Source organism: Lissotriton vulgaris, chromosome 8 (assembly GCF_964263255.1).
Source record: "Lissotriton vulgaris chromosome 8, aLisVul1.2, whole genome shotgun sequence".
NCBI classification, from domain to species: domain Eukaryota; kingdom Metazoa; phylum Chordata; class Amphibia; order Caudata; family Salamandridae; genus Lissotriton; species Lissotriton vulgaris.
In genome coordinates, this window is record NC_141696.1 from 1,546,641,479 (window position 1) to 1,546,661,639 (window position 20,161).

At 46.9% G+C, this 20,161-nt stretch overlaps 1 protein-coding gene across 2 annotated transcripts in view; it reads left to right on the forward strand.

The window, feature by feature from the left end:
- Positions 1-321: 321 nt before the first annotated feature.
- The window catches only part of LOC147700338 (uncharacterized), a 53,513-nt gene continuing 33,673 nt past the window's right edge, over positions 322-20,161 (forward strand). For both annotated transcript variants that reach the window (XR_015299406.1, XM_086935705.1), the window contains exons 1-3: positions 322-463; positions 4,298-4,377; positions 5,224-5,281. The gene's annotated coding sequence lies outside the window, so the exon portion shown is untranslated. The remainder of the gene's footprint in view (positions 464-4,297; positions 4,378-5,223; positions 5,282-20,161) is intronic.

Below are 20,161 nucleotides of genomic sequence, written 5' to 3' on the forward strand. Positions count from 1 at the left end.
GCCGGGCCTGTGTGGACCTAGCGCCGGCAACTTTACACTATCGACAAGGCCAGGGTGACATTTCTTGCCCCCACCCTCTTTTTGCGAATATCATTCATGGACTCTGCGCGCTTTCAAAAGGAAATCGTTTTTGTAATCGTTTTTACTGTTCCTTTGCCGTTTCTATTCCCTAAATGACGTGCTTGGGCCTGTTACCGCTCTCATCAGATACTGCGGCTCTGTCAGAGCACATGTAGCGCTGTGTTCACTGGGCGCATTGATTCCACACGTTCAGAACTCGATGCTGGGGCGGATGGATATTGTAGTCCTAATGTGTATATCAGGAAGAGGAAGCTGCATTAACACGCGAGGCGCGAGGCCCGGGACCTGCCTGCGTTTTGAGGCGCTAGAAAGAAACTCCCGTGGGAGGAAACCCGCGCCATCAGGCCTCAGAGCGAGAACACGGCGGATGGAAGAAGTGCAGGTATGTTGAGAGGTCAGGGGCAGACTCCATCGCCTCGAGGCGCTACAATGGAACATATTAGTTTTGAACGAGGATCACGGGTGAGCTGCCTCCCGGAGCCGGGATTTCCGGTCCCTGTACTTTTGAAAGTACTTTAACCGCGCATTTGCCCTCACTCAGGAGAACGGGCTTCTTTAATTATACATAAAGACCGAGCAGGGGCGGCCCCGGGGGCTGAGTCATGACACAGGATGCTTCCGCTATTCATACTCGAGTGGAAACACATTCAGAGCGAATACACTTCAAATATAAAACTACGATTTATTATAATTATATATATATATATATATATATATATATATATATATATATATATATATATATATATATATATATATATATTATTAATATAATATATATTTACTATAATCGTTTTTTTTGTTTTCTCTCCCTTTTACCCCCCACATTTCTCACAGGCCTAATTGATTAAAGTCTTGATCTCCAATAATCGAACCTCCAGACTTTAAAATCGAAGCCACGGACGATCGACTTTATAGACAGAAGTTTGTTCTCTTTGAGGCCAGACTTCTTTAGTCTGAGGGTCGGTGTTATTTCTCAAGTGACCTCAGTGGAGGTGCTGAGATGTGGAATTAAATCATCAGTTTGGTCTCATTAAATGTTGTTCTGTCCTGTGGATTCCGTCCTGGACAGGGTTAAACGAACGAGAGGGGCGGACGCCGCCTTTAGGGCCCTGGACAAAGCAGAGTTGAGGGACAGCATCAGGGGTTTGGAGGATAAAGTTTACCCAAGATGAGGAATGAAATACACGAAGAAAGAGATTAGGATGCTTGTACCCCCCCCCCCCTCCTATGTAGAATACCGAGGGGAGAAGGGGGGGGGGTATGCTCTGTACCCACACCGGGGTATAAGGACAGCTGGACCTGGAATATGGTTCAATTACATTCTGTTCCACTTACATATATGGAGGGTGTTAAAGGTTGAATCCATATCTTTAAGTTTGTGAGGCCACCACGGGGCATATGCCGGGGGCTCCTAGTTTTATTAAAACGACCACCAATCAAAAGGAGGTTTCCACCCAGTTAATTATACGGATGAGGTGTCTGTGGACAAAAATCCATCGAAAAACATCCGAGAATAGGATGCTCGTGTCCATTGGAAATAACAATGGGATGATGAGATATGGAGGATGAGAACGGGGGTGATGGATGCTGGCATGTTGTTGGTAAGGAGTCTTGGGTTGTTTGTTTTTGTTTAGGCCCAAAGTTCAAGAAACATATACAGTCTGATATATATAATTTGATGTGTTTGTATGTAGGAAAGATCATAAAGTAATCTATGTAAGCTATTAAGACAGTGGTATATATTTAGTAGTGATGATATGGATATTTATCTATATGTTTTATAAGACAGGTTTAGGACCAACTCTTGGGCACCATAGAAGGCAGAAAAAGAGAAAGGTCGGAAGTTACGTCCCTATGAATGTAGAATAGATGCTCTGTGGGCCCGACCCTGATTCCAGGTCGCCTTGGGTTGGCGTGTCTCGATCTTTTAGTCATTGTCGCTGATAGGGCTATCTTTTTCACTGTCCTTCTCTGATTTTTTTACTTTCTTGATTGTCAAGAGAGAGGTGCTGCAGCAGTGACCCCACTAAGGCTTATGGCACGAGGCAGTCAGACCCTATGCCACGCGGGCGGTGAGAAACATTAGTCTTGCAGCAGTCCCTCTTCAATGTTTAACAGATGGCAGACTGCCTGCTTTGTTGTGATGCAGCCTTCATGGCCATCAGAAACTTCCAGTAAATGCTTCAGGCGTCCTAGAAAAACACACCAGTGAGCACTTTTTACCTTAAATGATGCCAATAGCACTTGCAGTGACTAGATTGATATAAGGCAGTTGTTCAGGATGTATGACATTACAACGCATGCTTTTACCACACATTCCTTTACATCACAGTTTTTACAACGCATGCTGTTACAACGCATAGCGTTAAGGGGTGCTGGATAGTGAATAGTTTAATTTACTATTCCAACTCCAGTCCCTGTGGATAGTAGGGAAGGTATTGGATAGTAAATTAAATCTATTCCCTATCCTAGAGCGCCCCCCAGCGCAATGCGTTGTAATGACATGCGTTGTAATAGTTGCGTCGTAAAGGCACTGCGTGGTAAAAGTTGCGTTGAAAAGGATGTTCCCCGTTCAAAAGTAGTGTAATTAAACAGCCCCCACCCCATTGAAGGTGCAACTAGTTTAATGTTCTAATGAAATTAGTGAAGCTCTTTGTGAAACTGTTGTTATGGATGAGCTAAATTGTGCAGCGCAGGGCGTGTAGTGCTTGCTTATTTCCTGTACTGGCTGGGTGTAGATACATGGTCTCACAATAGTACTTTTTGTGGCAGAAATCTCCCCACCCGAGCCAAACCTTCTTTTTGAGGTTGTAAGTTTTGTTTGCTTACTCACTGCATTTCTACTTAATTTTTTCTGTCCCTTATTTTCAAATTTCACCAGCTACCACTGGTCTGCGAAATGACTCCGGGCTACAGTGACTTGTAGGAGTAAAGCTGCCTTTTCTCTTTTGCCTTGTCTTGGGCCTATCGCCTGTCTGTGTATTAGACAGCGTGGTTTTCTACCTGCTGATAGAGAGAAAATAATAGGCAAGACACTTATAGCGACCGTTTCGCGGTTCACTCCAACCACGATGTTAGGTTTGCCTAGTTCGCTCAGACTCCATAGATCAAATATTAAGCTAGGTGCAACTAAAATGTAACAAGCATCGGTGACTGGAGACGGCGGAGGCAACAAACTACAGGAGGCGTGCGCTGCAAGCAACAACAGGCAAGCAACAACAACAAGGAAGCAACAAAAACAGGATGGAGCAAGGATTAAAAAAAAGTACCTGAATCCAAGCTTCAGCCTTGGCAGACACCAATAAAGCAATTAATCAGTACTTTGTCCATGCTCCATGGAAGGGACAAACATACAATGAAGAAAGTGAAACCGACATAAGCAAGGAAAGGAACAAACAAAAGATCCAGCAAGCGAAACACAGGAGAAAACGAAAAATGACAAAGAGAAGCAGCGTAAGACATGATGGAGATGCACATGGATAGATGTAGGACACAAACACCCCTTCATCAAAAATATCAAACACCAATACTTGCCTCCAGACCAAAGCCTTGAGTGCTCTTATCTTAGCATCCCAGGGGTCTGAGATAAATACAGAGACTGACAGACTAGGCCAGATGCAAAGACAAACCAAACACAAGAAGATGATGGCCTGAGCTCTGAAACTTTTAGACACTCACTCCCAGGTACTATTAGATCAGAGTTGAATCCATCATCGTTCTTTAGCTCACTTCCCCCACCCCACCCCACTTCAAACCCAGCCATATGCAAATCAGTCTTTACCCTGTGACTCATGGGAACTGTCCAGCCCAAACTGCCAAGCCAGGCCTTCCCTGGACCCTAAGCAAGTATCATGGGACCGGTTTCGGGGTAACACCCCTCATCAGCCAGGCTAGCTTAAATCCAGTGGCAAAGTGAGCAAGGTACCACGTCTGGACATACCCTGCCAATTGCAAAGACAGATGGATGTACACACACACTCACGCAAACACTTACACAAACACACTTTAAAAACACACAGACTGTACATGGAACAGAGGCTCTTGGGGCAAAAAGAAGGTGTGTTATGTCGGTTTATTTTTTAACTTAACACAGGCCAACTACAAGCCTCCCTGAGTAATTAAACGTTTTATTGTTCTCCCTTTATCATATAGGCTCAAACTCTTCAAAAAGTCTGTCAGGATCTCACAGAATCATTTCTTTTATTTTCCTTAGGCTTTGGCCCTGCAGGCTCCTTCCTCGCTCCAGAGACTGAATGGGGCTCGACCTCTAGTGTCCTCAGATTAAAGGAAAACGTGAGTGTCTTTTTAACTAGATAAAAAAATCACAAAGTGATTGGCTAGACATTTCCTCTCAAATTCTCATCTATGGCTGTTCTTCCCAGCTCTATTGATCCAGCTATGTTCTACTTTCTAGGTACAGTTATATTACTTTTTCTTTATTTACCCTGTCTGCTTTATTCTTTCTTCTGCTGTGCTCTTATTCCTTCGCACTCTCTTTGCCTGAACCCCCATTACAATTATAAGGCCCTTAGTTAGGCCATCAAGACTTGCTTCTAAAAGAAAATAAACCCAGAAGATTTCAGGGCTCACCCTGTAAGCAGGATTCTATGCACGATTGTCATTGTTCGCCCCCACCCCCCCATGTGTCACTCATGGGCTCTGCGTCAGCCTCGATGCCCGTACTCTCCATGACCCGTACCTTCCCTGTGCTACCGCTGTCACGCACCTGGTCAGTCATAGTCCTCCTATGAACCAAGGTGGGACCACAGCATTTCCAGGTGAGTGCCGGCTCCCGTCTGTGTCGTTTGTCTGTATTTTCAGGTCTGCCTCTTGGCTCTGTGGTCTCTCTCTCCAACAGAGCTCCTTGATTTCGACTCCTCCTGGCTTTCATCCATGCTGTACCTCCTCTGTGTTCCCTGTGCAGCTGGGTATCCTCCCCCATGAGTCGACTCCTCGTTGGTGGTCCTCCGCTTCACAGGTCTTGGGGTCAAAGATTGTCAGAATGGTAACACTTTTCATAGACCTTTGCTAGTTTTCTCTCTCTGAGTCTTTCTTCTCTATTACTCTTTTAATATTCTGTTTTCTTCCTTATTTCCATTGGTCAGTTTTTCTAAGTTATCCTCTGTTTTTCCTTTGCAGATCCTCGGCCACACTACTAGCTGGACGTAATTAAGACCACATGCTGAAAAACAAGCAGGTATTCAACCCAGAAGCTGAAGGCTAGTTTTGCATTTAAATTACTCTTGACACACAAATAATATGAAACAAATATATAGGCATTTGCATTAACACTGAGACTGGTGACTACCATATTTCAGACCCTGAGCAGACTACAAATGGTTTGCATTGCCTGGATGCATGCACTTTTTTCCGGCAAGGCTATGCCAAGAGTTATTTGATAACAAATGACTGCCCGTAGCTAAGAAGCCCTCTAGTGGACTCCCAAGCATTTGCCTTTCTAAATTACCATATTGTCCTTTGTGCAGACCCTCCCTCCTTCTCTCCCCTGGATATTGCGGCACAGAGTGGCACATTTTAAAACACCATAAATGTGGCACAAAACGAGGTGTTTTGTTGGCATTTTACCAGCGCTTTGATGATCCATACCTGGTTGTCCTATACCCCAGAAACACTGCGTAGCCAGTTATTCCAATTAATGTTTTTGCTTGCCCCACCTTCCCTCCCTCCTTTCTGTGTCAGTGTTGCTTGCAGCCCCACCTGCCCTCCCACCTTCTGTTGGCCTTCCTTGTTACTACCCCCAGTTCTCTGTTATCCATGATAGCCTCCCACCATCTATTGTCCGTGTTGCCCCACTCACCTGTACAGCCTCTTTCCTTCGTTCCACCCACCGCAACAAAACAAAGACACTGACACTGGTATCCGCGTCATAGTGGTTTATTTCCTTACACCGTTCGTTTTCCGTGTTGCACCCACACATGCCCTCCCCCATCTTGCCTCGTACCCACCCTCCCGTCTGCCAGTAATATAAAAAGCTTTTTATTTTTGGTGCTGGACTTCGCTTTCACTCTGGCAATGCCAAGTCTGCAAGGAATCAGGCAGATACTTAGGCGGTGGATTGTCAGCTTGGGGTCATTTGTCTCTATGTGGATGCTGTGCTCGGAATGTTCATCAGGCAGATACTTAGCAGTGGATTGTCAGCTTGGGATCATTTGTCTCTGTGTGGATGCTGTGCTTGGAATGTTCTTCAGGCAGATACTTAGCAGTGGATTGTCAGCTTGGGATCATTTGTCTCTATGTGGATGCTGTGCTTGGAATGTTCCTCAGGCAGATACTTAGCAGTGGGTGGTCAGCTGGGGGTCATTTGTTCTTATGTGGATGCTGTGCTCAATATGATCATCAGGTAGATACTTGGGCATTGGATTGTCAGCTGGTGGCCATTTGTCTCTATGTGGATGCCGTGCTTGGAATGTTCATCAGGCAGATACTTAGCAGTGGATTGTCAGCTTGGGGTCATTTGTCTCTATGTGGATGCTGTGCTCGGAATGTTCATCAGGCAGATACTTAGCAGTGGATTGTCAGCTTGGGATCATTTGTCTCTGTGTGGATGCTGTGCTTGGAATGTTCTTCAGGCAGATACTTAGCAGTGGATTGTCAGCTTGGGGTCATTTGTCTCTATGTGGATGCTGTGCTTGGAATGTTCCTCAGGCAGATACTTAGCAGTGGGTGGTCAGCTGGGGGTCATTTGTTCTTATGTGGATGCTGTGCTCAATATGATCATCAGGTAGATACTTGGGCATTGGATTGTCAGCTGGTGGCCATTTGTCTCTATGTGGATGCCGTGCTTGGAATGTTCAGCAGCCTGCTTGGTTCTGGAAGCCACATTAGATTCCCAACAAATTCAGAATCTTACTTTGAAATACACACTTTCAGAGGCATCTCATACACTTCCCAACCCACAAAATCTTTCCAAATACATCGAGCGAAGAGCTTGAATGCCCAGAGTATGTGCACCCCTATAAATGGGCCTTTTACTGAACGTACCTGTTCATGCAGGCTGTAAGGGAGTATTGCATCAGACTACATACTAGAAGAAAATAAGCTTTGGGAATGCCAGTGAATCTCGCTTTTCGGACCCAGTCAACTTGCATTGACAGCCATTCATATTTGCAGAGGAAATGTGTATGTATATTTTATGTGAGCAAGACTTTCCAGGTACATGTGTCTTTGTGTGTTTGTCCATTTGTAGAAAATCATTGAAATTGACACATGAACTGTGGTGTCTTTCCCAAAACAAAATGTCATATGTGTCCTCTCGAGGAAGCTATTCTCAGGATGCTCCTTTCTTTTCTAACTTTCGAAGACTGCCTGCTGATGTCCTGTATCTGTCATTAATTAGTTGAACAAGCTATTGTATTTCTGCATTGCATAAAATGTCAACAAAAGCAAGATGTGTGATGGAGTGATTGAATCAATCTCGGGCAGTGTCCCAACCCACATCCCAATCCATTGCTTTTTTCCCACCATGCAACCTGAGTTTGGACTCAGCCATTTCAAACTTTCTGAATGCATGTTCTTTGTATTTAATAGAGACATGATCCCCCTCAGGCCTGCCGCTAGGCCCCAGGGGTCCTATATTCTATGAAATAGGAGTAATACCGACGATGTTACAGTCAACTCTGTTTACTCCTTTCTACCATTTGCAACATGTATCTTGGGCAAATCCTCTACCGGCTCCTGCATCTAAAAGATTGGTGCTGAGAGTGACATCTCACTCCTCTTTCGGTGCCCAATATCAGTATGACCAACCATCTCTAGACCCCACTTACTGGGGTCTGAAAATGCAAGTGCCTTGGATACAACTCCAGAGGGGGAGCTAATATCTCCGTCAGGCATACCTCATCCAGAGGTCACCTCTCACCATTCTGTCCTAAGGAAAGCTGCTGGTATGTTGGACATAAATCTACCTACAGCATAACTAAGCCCTAACATTTTAACTGAAGTCCTTCATTCCTCTACAGATTCACCTGAGCCTCTTCTACCATTCAGTGAGGTGAGCGCTGAGACCCCTTTGATCACGCTGGCTGAACAACTAGGGGCCAAAATAATAGCTTATGCGGACGACACACAGTTGTTGTTTACTTGGCCCGGCACTGACCTGGACACGGGTATGATTCGGTCCTGTTTGTCCTCAGTTTTCAACTGGCTGGCATCTGCCCAGCTGAAATGTAATGAGGATAAAACGGAAATTCTTCTCTATGGTCAGTTTCCTCCCCGGTTCAGAGAATCGTTATGGCCGGCCGGCTTTCCATTGCCCTGTTCTGTGAATATCCCAGCTAAGAATCCGGGAGTTTGGTTTGGGGAAGATCTTTTATTTGAGGCCCATATCATTAAACTGTCCGGTGGGTCAAAGCTCTATCTTCCAAATGCAGCGAGAGAGACAGTGGCTAGAGCATTGATTCTCTCGCGTCTTGACTATGCCAATGCTCTGCTGTGTGGTTCTCCAGCTTATTTGGTTGGGCGTCTCCAGATAATTCAAAATGCGACAGTGAGGCTTTTATGCAACATCTCTAAGCGAACGAGCGTCCGGGGCCACTTGGGGAACCTGCAGTGAGGTGATCGCTGAATCTATTCTACCAATGTGGGGCAAAGCAGCTATCTCTACTGCTGTCTCCTGATCATTCACAAAAAGATACAACCCAGCACCAGGAGATCCCACATTTCTATCAGCTCACCCTTCTCTTGATAAAACGAAAACAAGAACAACATGTAGGTCCCATTGAGGCATAATAAAAGGAGAAGGAGAGTTTCAATTTGCAAGACCCTTTAGAATTCATTAAGCAATTGGGATTTTAAACAGTAATAGTTGATCCGGTAAGTGTAAGTAAGCCGCTAAGGCAGACAAGTTACCTTTAGCGGTCCCAACTGAAGTGGAGGGCAAACAAGGGAAGTTCAGGTGAATGGGCTTTAATGGGATCTATGGATGGACCTATTAGCACACCATTTTACAAACCTAGACCATCTACCAGAGTACACAGATCTGGTGGACAGATGTCTATAAGAGAGAATGATGTCCACAACCTCAGGCGGTATATAAAAAGGTTTCAGGTTGCCCCACTAAATCTCCAGGCATGCAGGTGGAGGCTCTGGGATAGAACCCCCACCTGTGACTGCGACAGGAGGTCAAACCTGTGAGGGAGAGAGAGCGGAGGGCACAGTGAGAGATAAACATGGTCGCATACCACATCCTTCTCTGTCAGTCCGGGGCAATTACTTGGGCCCGGTCTACGTGAATCTTCCTCAACATTCAAGGAAATAAGTGTATGGGAGGAAATGTAAACAAAAGCGGAGCAGTCGACTTGAGATGAAAGATTAGTGGTTTGGGCCTCACGTCCATCCAAAACAACCCAGAATCATTTCCCTCAACCCCAGTGGATAGAGAATGTACAAAGATGGCGCATATTGCAAATAACTTTTTCTCAGTCTTTATCATGCCACTAAAAACCCTCAATGCCACGTGCTTGCTAGGCAGATATGTGCATCATCTTAGGTATTACTTCTCAGAGTTAGTTGCAAATGGACAAACACATTATCCAGTCAGACCTGAATTTGACTGATTCAGTAGCCAGGGTTACGGGTTCGTCAATATCACTTCATCGCCATACATGGTTCTGGAATTCGGGCTTTTTGCAGGACGTCCAAACATTATTGGAAATACCATTTGATAGCTCCTGACTCTGCTGTGAATGATTTAAGGATAGGAAGGCAACAGCTATATTTTTAGGTTTTCAATCTCAATTAAGATGCTACAATGTAGAGGCGTTAGCCAGGGATCCTCCTTTCAGATCAGTATAGCATGCAACAGTCCAATCTGCTTTACATGCATTGAAGGGGCCCTGGTTGAGGATGAAAGCGAGCTATTCCTCTCCTCTCCTAACCTTCTCTACCTCCACTCCGGAAGTTCTGCAGGGGAGCAGCTCTAGTTCTGTTGTACCAGATCATTTTCAACCACTTGGAGGACGGGTACCCCACTTTCTCCAAAAATGGAAGTCCATCATGTAAGAACTTTGGGTCTACAAATTGTGGAAAGGTGGATACTCCACTTCCAACAACAGCCCCCTCCAATACCGCCCTGAACAGACTCTATGGCTCAAACATTTGCAAATACTCCAACAGGTATTTAATTCCCTTCTATTCAAGGGTGCAGTGGAATTGGTTCTAGAGCAGGAGAGGGACAGGAATGCTATGCCAGATATTTTCTGACCCCGAAAAAGGAAGCTGGTTTATGACTGATCCTAATCCTTAGGATTTGGAACTGGTTGCCCAAAAAGAAGGAGTTCAGAATGCTATCCTTCGCTCAGGTTCGGCTAGTGCTGAATGCCGAAGACTGGATGGTGTCTGTCGATTAGCAGGATACCTATTTTCACACAGGAAGTATTTCCACTTCACTGTAGAATCAGAACACTATCAGTTCAAAGTCCTACCATTTGTCTTCACTTCGGCACCACACGTCTTCTCAAAGGTGATGGCAATGGTATCAGCTCCCTCAGAATGAAGGTACTTTCTATATTCCTGAATCTATCCCAACTTCCTGGCAAGGCTCAATCTTACACCCTATCTATAAACATGTCCTGTGTCTCTCCATAACAGCTATTGGCACATTGCACTGCTGGATGTTGAGGCCAAATACTTTGCATCGCTACTGTTGGAGGATTTTGAAGAATGTGCAGCTACAAATAACATGCTGCATTTTAACCAAACCGGCTTTAGACCACTGTGGCAGTATCGATAGCCTTGTGGCCTTAAGGATGGGTGTAGCAAAACAATTAAGGAAGAAGGAACACCGCTCCACTGCTGTTTTATAGACTATAGCAAGGCTTTCGGTCATGTTAACCGCAAACTACTGTGGTCCAATCTCATAGCCTGACCAATCCCAGAACCACTAGCACGAGGCATTTTGCTGCAATATTCTATTACATTGGCCAGAGTAAAACTAGGATGTCATTCAGCAGTCTCAAGGTGTCAAGCAGGGGTGCGTTTTAGCACCAGCTTAATTCAATTTGTTCATGTGCAATATGGGACCTGCATTCAATTGAGCAATCAGTCATGCACCAAAATTACGAACCCTCATATCCCCTTGCTCGTCTATGTGTACGATGTCCTTTCTATCAAAACTCCGAATGGGCTTCAAAGACTGTTAGAATCTCACACAATCATTGTTGCTCAAACAGCATGATAATCAATTAGGAAAAAACTAACATCGTGATTTTTGGCAGGAAAAAGACAAAACGGGGCTATTGGCACCTTAACAATCATTGTCTGACTATTTTGAACAAATATAAATATCTTGGGTGCTGGCCACTTATTACATCTAAACTCACTAGCGACCCTTGACCCTGTTTACAGACAGGTCGCTCCCCACACCGCACAGCACCACCTGTGTGTCCGTGTCCCTGAGCCCGCTGCTGCCGCTAGCTGTAAGTTCGAGGCCCTCCTCCACCCGCAGGCTACCACCTGCACCTCATCCCTGGTGGCCAGCGGTAGGCCGTAAGCTCCTGCGCTCACTCTGCCCCTTTTTCCCTGTTGTGACTGTGCTTCTCCCCTCACATTGTCATTAGTTGCCCTCGTATTCCTTTTTTATATTGTTGTACTGTTATTGTGCCCTTTTTAGCCTTCTGTATTCTCCGCCCGCTCTACCCTCTTGCTTTTCCCGCCACTGCGTCCTCAGCGGCCCACCCTCCTGCTCACCCATTCACCGCTCTGCTCCCGCCTCCCAGCTTCTTCTCCCTTCCACCTCCCCTTATACGGCGGCCTCGCACAGTGGGCACACCGAAGGCATGCCTAAGGCAAGCCCGTCTGCACCTGGACCATGCCCAGCGCCAGACCCCCTGGTCCCCGCGAACGCCACACCACACGCCGCCAGCACCCTCCACGCACTCCACACCGTACGACTGCACACGTGCTTCCTGGCAGCCCCGAAGCACACCAAAGGACCCTTCTCCTGCTGGAGCTGCAGCTTCACCAACCTCCGAGCCGTCAAACCGCTTACTGCGACAGGGTGCAACCACCTCAGACGCATACCACTGAACACCCGCTCCGCACGCAAACACGACGTCGAACTCTGGGACCTGCTCGACACATCCTTCCCGGACGTCGCCTTCCTGACAGAGACCTGGATGGCCGCCTCCTCGGCACCTGACATCACCATAGCCATCCCCGACGGCTACAAGATCACCTGCAGGGACTGCACCAACAGAGTTGGAGGTTTAATCACCATTGTCCACAAGAACACCCAGGTCACAACCAGCACCGATGGAACCCTCAGCACCGCCAAACACCTGCACCTTCAGATCCACTCTGACCCCAACACCACCCTCAGAGGAACTCTCGCCTACAGACCCCCCGGCCTCAGTTCAGCGACTCCCTCGGCAACATTCGTCAGCATGCACGCCCTTGCCTAAACAGACTACATCCTCCTCAGAGACCCGAACTTCCACCTCTAGAACAACAACAACACCAACTCCACCACCCTGATTGACAACCTCGCCAACCTCGGTCTCAGACAGCTCGTCACAACACCCACCCACAGTGTCAGCCAAACACTTGACCCTATCTTCTCCGCAAGTTCCCACATCACCTTCAGCCACACCACCGAACTCCACTGGACCGACCATTGCTGCATCCACTTCACCTTCCGGAAATCCACCACACACCACCGCACTCAACAGATCCCCGACTGCAGCTGGAGCAAAATCACCAAAGACCAGCTAAACACCACCCTCGCCCGAAGCCCACCCGCCGACACTGCCGTCCGTAACCTCAGGCGCTGGATGGATGACTGCACCAACACTCTCGCCCCGATCAAGAAACCCTCCAACACACTAATAAGAAAGCCAGCTGCTTCACCATGGATCTCTAGGCATCCAAGCAAACCTGTCGAAAACTAGAGAAGAAATGGCACCGAGAACAGACATCGGACAGCCATGCAGCCCACAAGAACGTCATCCGCAGACAGCATCGCCTCATTAGATCCGCCAAGAGGGCCTCCTTCAAGGACCGCCTCGACAACAACACAGACAACAGCAAAGAGCTTTTCCACATTGTGAAGGAACTCTCCAACCCTAGCTCAAACACCAATGACATCCCACCATCGCAAGACGTGTGCAACTCCCTTGCCACCTTCTTCCTTCGCAAGATCGCAGACATCCACGACAGCTTCAACAACCTGACCGCCATGACAACCACCGAGACCTCCGACCCTACGGCCACCACCCACATCAAACCCCTGCTCACCATGACCCACATAAACGGTATGAAATCATCAAAGTCATGAACTGCATCCACTCCGGCTCTCCGTCAAACCCATGCCCGCACCACATCTTCAACAAAGCTAGTGCCACCATCGCACCCCATCTCCGCAAGTCTATCAACATCTCCTTCGATACGGCGACCTTCCCGGAGAGCTGGAAGCACGACAAGATCAATCCTTACTCAAGAAACCCAAGGCAGATCCGAGAGGACCTCAATAACTTCCGGACCATCTCCCTGCTCCCGATCCCGGCGAAGGTCATCGAGAATACCCTCAACAGACAGCTGACCTGCTACCTCGAGGACAACAACATCTTGGACCCGCCCAAGTCCAGGTTCCGCAGCAACCACAGTACCGAAGCTGCCCTCATTTCCCCCACCGATGACATCCGGGCCCTGCTGGACAATGGCAAAACCGCTGCCCTCATCCTCCTGGACCTCTCAGCCGCCTTCGACACAGTCTGCCACCGCACCCTATGCACATGCCTCTACAACGCAGGGATACGAGACAAGGCTCTAGAATGGACCACCTCCTTCCTCTCTGGTAGAACCCAGAGCGTCCACCTCCCCCTTTCTGTTCCAAAGCATCCGAGTGCCCCATGGATCATCCCTCAGCCCAACATTGTTCAACATCTACATGGCACCACTCGCCCACTTCGTCCGACTGCACAACCTCAACATTATCTCTTACGGCGAGGACACCCAGTTGATCCTCTCCCTCACCAAGGAGCCCCTCACTGCCAAAACCAACCTCCACGAAGGAATGAAAGCCGTCACCGAGTGGATGAAGAACAGCTGTCTGAAGCTGAACTCGGACAAAACATAGGTCCTCATCCTCAGCCCCACCCGCTCAGCCTGGCACGGCTCCTAGTGGCCGACTGCACTGGGAGCAGCACCAACAACCACCGATCACACACGCAACCTGGACTCAACACTCTCCATGGCCAAGCAAGTCAATACCGTCTCATCATCCTGCTTCAACACCCTCCGCATGCTCCGCAAGATCTACAGGTGGATCGCCACTGAAACAATAAGAACGGTCACCCAGGCCCTCGTCAGCAGCAGGCTGGACTATGGAAACGCCCTCTACGCAGGAGCCTCGGCCAAACTCCTGAAATGACTACAGGGCATACAGAACGCCTCTGCACACCTGATCATCAACATCCCTCGCCACAGCTACATCAAACCCCAACTGAGAGACTTGCACTGGCTTCCCATCAACAAGATGATCACCTTCAAGCTCCTGACCCAAGCACACAAGGCACTCCACAACACCAGAACAGCATACCTCAACAGACGACTCACCTTCTACACCCCGAACTGCCAGCTCCGCTCCACCGACCTCGCCCTCCACAGTCCCCCGCATCCGAAGAGCGACCACCAGCGGCAGATCGTTCTCCCACCTCGCTGCCAAGACCTGGAACACCCTCCCCTTCCTTCTATGGCAGACCCAGCACCTACTAACCTTCAGTAGGCTACTCAAGACCTGGCTATTCGAGCACTAGCAGCACCCCTCCCCCCAGCGCCTTGAGACCCTCTCGGGTGAGTAGTGCGCTTTACAAATATCTTGATTGATTGATTGGCTACAACCAAAATTAGCTTAATTACAATCTGCCTTTCAAGCAATAGTTAAAAGCAGAAAACAGTACACTTTTGACTGGCTTCTGAAAATAGTTACTGCCAAACTTATTCCAACTCTGGAATATGGGACAGAGGCTTTCCCAATGAAACTTGTCACCTTCTTGAACATCTCACAGAGTGCAGTATTCAGATCACTGTTTAAACTGCAGTATAATATCTCTGCGGCCCAGATCAGAATGGAATTCGCATTGAGTGATTAACTATTCATACAGAAGGCTTGTATCTTAAAGTTTATGCACTCCGCACGTGCAGCAGAATCAGGATCTCTAAAACATTTCAACTGGCATGAAGTCTCACTCGCCAACAGCCTGTGTCAATCAAACGCTTGGGCCCATGCCCTTTCTGACCCTCTGGAGCTAATAGGTGCTGTAGATATGTGGAACTTTACCACATGGACATTTCAAGTAGCCTAAATAGAAAGGTTAAAATGGCATCTTTTGCATTAAACCACCAGACGTTTATCAAAAGAGAACAGGCTGCCTAAGTTCTTATCAGCTATTACAGATGAGGGCTTCAAAAATATGTCACAGAACCATTCTCGTCGTATTATGAAGTGACATGTTGCCAATTCTACTGCCCCCATGGGCATGTCAACCTGACACCAACTCATGCCACTTATGTGGCTTGCTCCAGGAATCTTTATCACACTTTTTCTGCATCTGCCCCACCCTTCTCGAGGAGCTCAGAAGTCTTCTCCGGTATCTGCTGATTAAAGAAGAGATACAGACATTTCCACTGGCTGTTCATTATCTCCTGAACAATGCTCAGCCGCAGGCGATTTCCAGACTTCTAACATTTCTGGACACTGCAGATACATTATTAAGGAAAAAAACATCATTTTAAATGTCTTGGCACCTTAGGGCAAGTATTTAAAGTCACAGTTACAAATTATGTAGTCACAAAGTTTGTTGTAGAGATTACTTCCTTTACTCAAATCACTGCTGCACAGTTAATATAAAAACACGCAGAGACAATAGAAACAATTGACCCACTTAGAGGCTCCATCTGCTAAAGATTTCTACTCTCAGTTATTAGTGATGAGTTTAAATCATATGGCTGCACCAGGAAACTGTATTGATTATCAGGTTATGCTCACCTTAAGAGGGGCCATAATGAACCATTAAGAGTCAAAATATTTTATCTTGTATCTCCTCAAAAAGATATGTTTTAAATACTATGTTATTTTTAATCCAACTTGTGTTTTAATCCACCGGTTGATAGAATCTGTATTAGATGCTGCTATTTGAAGATCACTTTTTAATATAATATGGCTACATTTATGTAATGCGATGTTGTGTTTCTTCTTACCTTTTCTGGCACTTTAAGGGATTTGATTGTCTAAATAAAGTATTTGAAAATTGAATTGATATACGCCCTTACCTGGATGACTGGCTAACCAAAGCCAAGACTCATGATTTGATGATTCACAAGAAAGAGCTCAACTTTTATACAAACTGTGCTCTCCGGTCAACAAATGCTTTTTGGTGCAAGTCTCACCTATTCATAACACAGTATTGGAGTCAAGCCTTTCCTCTACCTCAGAGAATTCAAGACTATCCGGCTATGATTCTAATGTTTCCTACTGGAGCGGTCATTCCAGTTCTGACGGTCTTGCACCTGTTAGGTCTTTTAGTCTCCTACATTCTCTTGGTCACACATGCACTCTGACACATGAGAGCCCTCCAGTGTTGCTTCCACAGGCAGTTCTTTCAATGCGTTGGAGATCTGTAGGCATGCATAAAGATCTGAAGGGACACAACTGAGGGAATACAGCGGTGGAGTGTAAACGACAACATGCATCAAGGAAAAACGTTTCACCCTCTTCTTCCGGTGGCACAGTTATCACAGATGCCTCTACATGCTCAACTGGAGATCAAAGGGTTATATATCAATCTGTTGGGATTACAGGTGATACATCTACCTTTCAAGGCTTTCCTTCATGGCATGTTTGTCTAAATCTTGACAGGCAACACAACTGATGTGGTACACCAACAAACAGGGAGGAGTAGGGTTGTCTTTTCTCTGTAGAAGCTCTGTGGGAGGACGACTATCAGATTTGTGTAGTAGCAAGTCATCTGACCGGAGTTCTCAATGTACGAGCAGACAGTTTCAGCTGACGTCATCCGGCAGACCACGAGTGGGGTCTAAGCACAGAAGTGTTCCAGGATATCTTTCAGTTATGAGGGACTCCTCTTGTGGATCTATTTGCACTCAAGAATATTCTCACTGTCCAGACTTCTGTGCCCTCAAGTATCCGATGCATGGAGCCTTGGGGTACGTGTTTTATCTCAAGTCGACTGCTCCGCTTTTTTTTGCATTTCCTCCCATACACTTATTTCCTTGAGTGTTGAGGAAGATTCAGGTAGACCGGGCCCAAGTAATTGCCCCGGACTGACCGAGAAGGATGTGGTATGCAACCATGTTTATCTCTCAGTGTGCCCTCCACTCTTTCTCACTCACAGATTTGCTCTCCTGTTGCAGTCACAGGTGGGGGTTCTACACTCCAGCCTCCACCTGCATGCCAGGAGATTTAGTGGAGAGACCTAAAATCTTTCTCTGTACCGCCTGAGGTGGTGGACATCATTCTCTCTTTCAGACACCTGTCCACCAGATCTGTGTACTCTGGAAGATGGTCTAGGTTTGTAAAATGGTGTGCTGATAAATCCATTCATAGAGCCCATTAAAGCCCATTCACCTGAACTTCCCTTGTTTGCCCTCCACTTCAGTTGGGACAGTTAAAGGTAACTTGTCTGCCTTAGCGGCTTTCCTCCACTTACCGGATCAACTATTATTGTTTAAAATCCCAATTGTTTAATGAATTCTAAAGGGTCTTACAATTTGATACTCTCCTTCTCCTTTTATTATGCCTCAATGGGACCTACATTTTGTTCTTGTTTTTGTTTAAAAAAAATAGTTTTTATTGGCATTTATCAATGGAGAACAATACAACAACTGTAATCATGTAGGGGAGGGGGCCTGTAGTAGAGGATGGCAATGGTGGAGAAAGAGGGAAAGCAGAGGGAGCCCAAGGGAGGGGAGCTACAGAACTCGCAATCTGAGGTATTGCATGATTCATGTGATAAAGACTCCTATGCAATACACCCAGAAAAGATAAAGAACAAAGGCTAGAATATAAGGACATTGGTTACATGAAACGTGGTTTTAGCGACCTGTTACCATGCATAGTGAGTGTCTGATAGATAGGCTACCCCCCACTCACAGGTCCACAGACAATTGGACAGTGCTGCAGCTCAGTGATGCACTTAGGGCATTAGAGCTGACAGTATTCGTAAAGAAGTATGTTTACCCTCAAAGATCTATAATTTGGCTGGGCAACAGGAATGCATAGGGAATTTCTGCTTTTTGAGAATCCTTTTGGTAGGCAGGAATTTGCAGCAGGCAGCCTGAACTGATAGTGTGAAGTCTGGATAGAAGGAAAGGCTGTTTCCCAGATATTGAATAAATCTGTGCATGTGCACAAGCTGCAGGACCAGATCCCAATTCCTGAAGTTCAATAGGCGTGCAACTATAGGGGCGAGCCGGTGTGCATGGGGGGCCCCGGGCCCAGCGAGTGGTGAGCCCACTCCATGATGAAGCCCATGGACAAGCCCTCCCCAAAGAGGTCGCGAAGCATGGTCTCCACTAGGGGAGGGCGGAAGTCGCCTAAGGGACTTATGCGGAGAGGCACGGAGATTGAACCAATCTCCGTGCCTCTCCGCATATTTCCGTTACGTGACGCCTGCCTCCCGCCCGCCTTCCGCCCGCAATATTAAATGTGATTAAAAAGCCTTAAGATAAGATTTCAAATAAAACTTATCTTATCGTGAGGTCATCCTGGGCCATCTAGCCTTCTTCTTGGAACTGCGCAGGCACGGGAGCCTGTGCATGCGCATTCCTCGCCTGGTCATACAAAACAAGAATGAAGACCTTGAGGCGAGATCGAGAAGGAACCACCATTGTATCCTTGGACTACCCGAATCCATTGTAATCGGCAGTGCTATGTGGAGGAGATGCTGCGAACCAAATTCGGAGACACTCGCTTGGCTATGTTTTGGGTGGAGTACTTCCATCGGTCCCTGGGCAAAGCCTCCCACTGGATCGCCGGCCCGAACTTTCATTGCCCGCTTATTAAATTACAAAGCTACCATATCCGGGTAATCAACTCTCAATATATCCCGAATTCACGATGATGATGCAGGCTGCTAGGCATGACTTTGTGCCTGTGAAGCATGCTCTTCAGCACACAGATGCCAAATACTCTCTGTTGTACCCCGCCAAGTTGCAAATTCACCATTAGAGGAAGGCCCACTACTTTATGGACTCTAAGTTGGTGGTAAAGTTTGTCAAAAACCATCTCGGTTGAGAAGATGAGCACCTGACCCACCTCCCGGCACCAAATACAGATCAACTCAGTGACAATGATTAATCCACTCTCTCCTCTAAATGTGATGTAACTGCCACAAGATCTAGGTTTGTATCCAGAGTGGCATCAACTCTGGGGGCATGGCTGACACTCCCCAAGACACTGGTGCTTTTGGTGGTGCTTCAGTGGTGTAATACTGCATTGCTTCTTCACTTTTTGGTAAGAGGGCCTGAGCCTGTGCTAAAATGATGTCCTACTGACTGCAGTTTGAGCTGTTGCAGTCGGAGGTGAGACTTTGAAGCCCATGCTGTGTCGTCGATGCAGTGGGCTTGGTGTACTTGTGTATTTCTGACTCCAACCCCAAGCGCGTTGAAGCTGGAAGTCCGCTGAACCTCAGGCTTGCCCTCACAGGATGAGTCCCTGTACACATACTACAATTCATGGTTGGGTGTTGCAGAAAGGATGGGTTAGTAATATTTAACCCGAATGTGGGGGTGGTCAAAGTTGGTGATGGGTGGAATGTTTATGAACATTGTAAATTGCAGCACCTTAGATGCTATACTCCCTCCCCCTCCCTTTTCTTTGCCTAAGTCTTCTCAGCTCATTCTTACTATGTGTAGTGATTTCAATGCAGTCGGTTAAGATTATCACCTGGAATATGCAACGGGTACGAGCAGAGACAATTGGTGGATGTTTGCTTCTTGCAAGAAAAGCACCTCACGGAAACTACACAGACATGCCTGCAAGCTGGATGGGTGGGCAAACGTAACATGGCATGCTAGTTCGATTTTGCTTGTGGTGTAGCCA